The following is a 7,455-nucleotide window of genomic DNA, read 5'->3' as shown; positions in this document are numbered from 1 at the left end:
GTTGATTTAAAATGCTAAATTTGATATTACATTGTGTGTGTAAATTAATAGTTTTGGACTTGGTGTTGGGAACACAGTGAACAGGACCATAGAGACACCAGAATAAACATATTCGGGTCAGTGACGTGCCACACTGATTTGCACTTCCAGGAGCAATAAATATTATATATTTATATACAATAGGTTTAAAATTATATATATGTATTAATCTCACATCATTTGTCCTCCTCACTGTTCATAATTGTGTGAAAATTTCAAAAATAGGTAACTTTTAGACTATTAATGTAGTCAAATGTCATACGGTCAAACGGAATTCACTTAAAGTTATTTAAGACAATTGCATTTAAAATTATTAAAAATGTTTAAAAATGATAACAATTTTCATTTGGCATATTTTTTCAAGTCTTAAGATAAGCATATTAAAGTATCAGTAAGATAGACCTTTAAGAAATGTCATTAGTATCTAAAACAAATTGTTCCGCAAAGACACATTTTCCCTATGTCATACGGTAAAACAAAGTTTAGAAGCCATTTTGGAACTGAATATTAATAAGTCATGTGACATTGGATGACATCACTCAGAGGACCCCCTGAAGACCAGCCAAGTTGAAGGTAAGTTTAAGATTTTGCTCCTACATTTGAGGTAATTTCACCTTTTCCAAGTGTTACCATGTGTCACAGATTTGGGTGTCATATGGTCAAACGTCAAAAAAGGGTTTAATTCATTTAAAATTTGAAAAAATATTGATTTACAGGTGAAATATAAAGTTTAAAAGTCAAGGTTAATGGTAAAGGTGGAAGGAGGTGGCCAAGCAACTGCCTGTTATAAATGACAAAGCATGAAACTGTCATAAGGGCAAACAAAAAATGTCATACAGACAAACGATTTTACCGTATGACATGTTGTTATACCATATGACACAAAGCATTTAACTGAATTATTTAGTTATTTCTTAATTGTTATATCACATATATAGTTTGCACAACTAGTATGAATTAATATTAACATATATAATATATTTCTGCCTATTTTAAGCATTTTTTCACATTATTACAGATGCCTCTTTATAGTAAGGAGAGGGGTGCACATTTCCATGCAAAGCTAAGGGCAGATCCTGCATCTAGAGAGGAGAACCTAGCCAAGAGGAGGGAAAGGTATAACTGTGAGAGTATATGATGACATAGTCTCTCCAGCGTGTCCTAGGTCTTCCCCGGGGTCTCCTCCCGGTGGGACGCGCCCGGAACACCTTCCCGGAGCCGATGCCCGAGCCACCTCAGCTGACCCCTCTCGATGTGGAGGAGCAGCGGCTCTACTCTGAGCTCCTCCCGAGTGACCGAGCTCCTCACCCGATCTCTAAGGGATCGCTCAGCCACCCTGTGGAGAAAGCTCATTTCGGCCGCCTGTATCAGGGACCTTATCCTTTCGGTCATGACCCAAAGCTCATGACCATAGGTGAGAGTAGGAACGTAGATTGACCGGTAAATCTTCACCACGACAGACCAGTACATCGACCGCATTACTGCGGAAGCTGCACCGATCCGTCTGTCAATCTCCCGTTCCATCCTTCCCTCACTCGTGAACAAAACCCCAAGATACTTGAACTCCTCCACTTGAGGCAGGAACTCTCCACCAACCTAAAGTAGGCAAGCCACCTTTTTCCGACTGAGGACCATGGCCTCGGATTTGGAGGTGCTGATTCTCATCCCAGCCGCTTCACACTCGGCTGCAAACCCTCCCAGTGCATGCGGAAGGTCCTGGTCTGAGGGGGCCAACACGACAACATCATCTGCAAAGAGCAGAGACGAAATCGTGTTGTTCCCAAACCTGACACCCTCCGGCCCCTGGCTGCGCCTAGAAATTCTGTCCATAAAAATTATGAACAGAACCGGCGACAAAGGGCAGCCCTGCCGGAGTCGAACATGCACCGGGATGAAGTCTGACTTACTGCCGGCAATGCGAACCAAGCTCCTGCTCCAGTCGTACAGGGACCGGACAGCCCTTAGCAAAGGACCCCGGACCCCATACTCCCGGAGCTCCTCCACAGGCCGCCTCGAGGGACACAGTCGAATGCCTTCTCCAAATCCACAAAGCACATGTGGATTGGTTGGGCAAACTCCCATGAACCCTTACTGTTCTTTTTAAACTAAATGTTAAAAACTGATTTTTTCACAAGTTATCTCACTGTTGTAAATCTGAATGATATTGTCATGTATTACATATAGCACGTCCTATGTGTTCCTTGTACTGAAAGAGAGTTGAGTTGACTAAAATAAATATTCATGTGTTGGGAAATATATTCTACTGTTAATAAAAGGTTCACTTGAGATGCCTTGTGTTTCTTTGAAATCATTTTGAATTGGCCTACATCAATTTATTACATTAAAAATGCTATGAAACATTGAAATTGTACTATGTCATACGGTAAAACAAAATATGTCATATGGTAAAACATTGCATTTTAAAATAAATAAAAATAGATACTTTGTTTGTTTACATGGTTCATGAAAATAATGGAGGAGAGCTAGTATGATATGCATATATATATAACATCAAGGCATTTTTGACTAATTTCTTTAAAAAAAATAGAACAAATGTCCATAGATGACATGCTGAAGTTGTTAAAAAACAAAATATTTAGTATTTGTGGTGTAGGTGTTTACATTTTGCAACTTGTTATAGAATACTTACAGATCAACTATTACATTCATGGTTGTATTTAACTGTCATGAATATCAAATTTAATTTATTTCTAAAAATCACTTCGTTTTACCTTATGACATTTTCAAGGACTGTATACAAAAAAACACATTAAAATGTCATATATTGTTATTTTTTATAAAGGGCACTAATAAAAACAAAAAATATACACATAGATTTACACAAAAAATGCTATATTTAATTTGTCCTTTCATTTTTATTTTTTTACTGTTTTGAAATTCTAAAACGTCACTGACCCATTCATGATCCTGAAGCTGAAAATACAGAGTTATTTTAGATGAATATGCTTGCGCTCTGTCACTGACTAGATATAATTAAAATAATGTAGGCCATTTTTACTCGTAACATCAGACATTTGGCATTATCAGGACTAGGGATGAGTCGCCATCTTCGAATAGTCGAACTGTGTGCGAAATTCGATCATAAAATAGTTTTTTTCGAATATTGTTATTTTCGCGCAATTCCAATGTGTTCTACATAATTGACGCCGCGCCGACTGTCGCGCAGCAGTGTATTTCCCTGTCGGGGACACTAGCTGTTAGCTTGGTCCTACTAGACTCTCATACATTTCATTTGTACAGAGAGTCTGGCCGCTCTCCATTGACGAGCGTTAACTTCCTTGAAGGCGGTCCTCTGTTGAAGTTTAAAACTATTGGATCTGCCCAGAGTCACTCTGGATCTGCCGTAACCAATCGCTAACGTTTGGTCGTGACTAGGGATGGGCATCGTTAATAAATTATCGATATCGATGCCATTGTCAAGTCTGCTTATCGATGCGATTCCTTATCGATTCCCATATCGATTCCTGTACCATTTGCTGAACACTTACAGGGTGGCTTTGAGAGTTGTTGGCTTTGAATGTCTAATTTAAAGTGGTTTTAGAGAAAGAAAACCAAGTGTGCAATATCAATACAGAAGTTGAAAGCTTTGAAATTTCTTTAAAAAAAAGTCAACATTTCTAAAACAAAGCTTTGTATTGTAATCACACTTAGTCCCCCTTGGGGTTAAAAATAGCATCTCAAATTACAATAAAATGCGTTTTTTAATAATGATAATATATAAATACTTATAATATTTTAATGATATAGGTAAAAATATAATAAATATGTAATATAGTTATCATATTTAGCAAAATAAATATTTAGCAAAATACTCCTCTCTACAGACAATTGTTTAAGTCCAACTAGTGCTATGGTTATTAAATGGCTTTCCTGAGGTGAACATAACGTTACGTGACTGAGCTGTTTATGGGCCTCTTTCTGCGGTTGAAAAACACTTGATCGATCGATTTTATTACATTTCTGTAAGTTGAACTGTATCTTTAAAATTACCTATTGATCATTCGAAGTAAATTTACTATTAGTTAGTAGTAACAGATGATCGGTTAACTTGCCGCTTAAACTGAGATCTGTCACATCACATTTACAAGCGCCAAAACGGTGTTTATTGTTTGAATTTTGTAATTAAATTGACAGAATCTGAGAGCTGAGAATTTGTTTTATATCAATAGTACCGTAAGCTTCTCTGTCGGTGTCAGTGTCCTCTTTGCTTCGGGATTTTCTCTGCGTGAGAAAATGGATGTGTGGCGTGAGAGCGAGTGGAAAGTGAGTCTCACGGTGAATGCGTGAGAGTTGGCAGCCCTGCAGATTCAGTTTGTAAATGTTTTTGGCGGGTGTGCTTGTGCAGCCGCGGTCTTGTTAATTTGCTTTGTTGTTTGTGTATCTCTATGGCAAACGTGCTGAGCGCGTTCAGAACTACGGGAGCCCAGAGGGGAGCGTCGGCGGATGTTAAAGAGAAAAACGATTTTTATTCAAACATATCGACGTACACTACACATTCGAGTTAATCAATAAAATCAAATTATCGCCCAGCCCTAATGGAAAGGAACATTCGGAATCGTTAGTGGAATCGTTAACGTGTGGACGTGTACGATTCCGATGGATCGGAATGTTTTGAACCGGTTCCAAACCGGAACCTGGAACCGATTCCCAAGCCTAGTCGTGACATATGACGACTCAAACTAGCGCACAACCTCAACGTCATCGTTCTCAGACACTCCCTCTGTTCGCTGATTGGACCGGTAAAAAATTGACCGGAGAAAACCCAAGAATACACCACAATCCCAGACGTAGTACTGAAGCAAAATAGAGCGGAAGTACGTAGGAGGGCGGAGCCAGGCTAACAAGGTGTCGCTAACATGAATGAAACCTCCTACTGCGCGATCTAGGCTACAGTATGTGCGTTGTGTACACAGTGTAAACAAACAACAGAAGAGCGTCGTGACCTCGTGACCGTTAACTCTGCGACCAACCATGCAACAACAACCAAGAAGCTCCGTGTGGGACTCGTTTAAGAAAATTAACAATGATAAAGTTGAGTAAATGATGGCGTCTCTGGCAAAGTCAGCAATCTCCAACTCTAGTGTGCCTGTGCCTTCTGTGCTATCCGCGGCTGGACGTTACGCTCGCGTCTCCTCCCAGGACACTCATTTATTTTAACAAGAATATGACATTTGCCTATTAAGCGTTAGGCTATGAATAGTTTGATTGAAACCAATTTGTTTAATAAGTAGGCTATTGCCGGTAACAAGGCAGGTTCACATAAAATCATTATGACAATGATTTATTTTTTGATCTTACGAGCATCTGGTTTGGAGATGCACAAACGGACTCTCGTGCTTATTAGTGTTTTCTTCCAATTAGCCTACCATAAGCCTATGTACTAAAAAACGACGAGAACACGTTACTTGCTTAATTAATAAACCGTTTGTTTGATGACAAATCGCTAAAGATGTAATTGGCCTCCTTTTCTGTCATTGTGAGTGTGCGTTTCTCTTTCTTCCGATTTTCGAGCGATATTCGACTTTTGCTCCTCGATTGTCGAATGGCATTCCTAATCAGGACACACAAATATTCCCCCGTTGCGTTATTATACATCTTATTCAACATTATATATAGTAGTTTAATGTATTACTGACACTAAAACTCTGAAAACTTGAATTTCTTTCTCACACAGTAATGTTTTGGGTGAACTATACACAGTACAAATCACTATCCATGATTCGTATTGTTGCAGTTTTGTATTGCGATATATTGTGACACACTATATTGTTACACACCTATTTCATATTTTTTTACAACAGTAACAATAATAGAATATTTGATCAAGTTATCTTTATTTATACATTGTTCATGGAACTTTCTTTTACTGAAACATTTTAGTTGGAATTGTTTTTAAAAATGTTTCTTGTTTCGGAATGTTCAGAGCACAACACATTCAAAAGTAACATTCCGATAATGTCTGCAAAATTATAAAATGGAATGTTCATATAACTGAGAAATAACTGGACGTTTAGAACGTTCGGAGAACATTCAGAAATAATGTTTTTAGAACTTAATGTTAACATTATCAAAATGTTCTTAGAATGTATTTTTGAGTTTCTTTCTCCATTCCAACAGTGGCTGTCTAGCTTCAGAAAGGTTTTAAAAAATCCATAATTATAAATTCATAAGATGCACACAAGAACATTGGTCTTTTTCTGAACTGGTCTTTAGTCAGGGTGGTCGGGTCGCCTAGATCACATGTAATGTTCACAACTTTCATGGAGTTTTTGTCTTCTGAAAGGTTTTTTATGAGCATGATGTTAAACAACAATACCAGTACACAGCCTTGTTTTCATTCCTGTCAAACATGAAACACACGCTATCTTCTATAGACATCTATCAATGGGTGTGTGTGTGTACATGCACTCATTTTTGCCCGTCATCCAATGCCATCTCAGGTTCTGAACGTTCTGTTTTCATATGATCCATAAATGTAATCGGAATCACATATTCGTTCACATGAGCAAAACTTCAGCGCATGCGCAGTAATGTGAATATAATTGCAGATTTTGCCTTGAGATATTGTCGGGCAATATAAGATTGGTTAAATACACTGGAGCTGACCCATTTAGGGCCTTATGTCAGTAGTAATACTTTGTAATCTATACAGAACTTAACAGATGATAAAATTGGGTTTATATGATCATATTTTGATCATTTGAACTCTAGCAGCTGCTTTTTGGACTAACTGTAGCTTGTTTATTGAGGATGAAGGGGCTTCAGTCCGAATGAACCATCGATCCGGTTATAAACCGATTATTTGTGTGCATGAAAACACAGCTGTTGACTCCAATCGTGTATTTGAATTTGAATATGTGCATATTGCTAAGTGATAATGGAGGGGAAGATTTTCATTCAATAATTTAACAGAATATATATAAAATGAGGTTGTTACAATGTTTACAGATGTTACTGTTTTTGTTAATGAACATACATTTACATCTGCATCCCAACTCAAGCTACTGACTGTCAAATGTGCATTTCTGTAATATTATTAATATCGCAGCCTGCACTGCAAACTGAGCCAAAGTTTTTTTTAAGTTTCTCATGTTCTTTTAAGATTTTGGTCAGGAAAAAAGACTGGAAGAGGATTTTACTTCTGGTAGCTTGTGCATATTTTATTGATTTGTATTAGTTTTTTGAATATTCTACCTCAGATTTGTGAAATGTCCTCCTGTTTGGCAAATGTTTGTTATGTTCTGACAATAACGAGTGGTTTAAAACCTGTCAGTTAACTGTCTGGATTCTACCATTTTCACTCAGGAGCAAAAATCATGGGATCACTTTATTTTGATGGTTCCTTTTGAACATTCTGCTGACTAAAAGCAACTACATGTCAACTTAATCTAACCC

Source organism: Phoxinus phoxinus (assembly GCF_949152265.1).
Source record: "Phoxinus phoxinus genome assembly, chromosome: 15".
Classification (NCBI taxonomy): domain Eukaryota; kingdom Metazoa; phylum Chordata; class Actinopteri; order Cypriniformes; family Leuciscidae; genus Phoxinus; species Phoxinus phoxinus.
Note: the sequence above shows the minus strand (reverse complement) of the source record.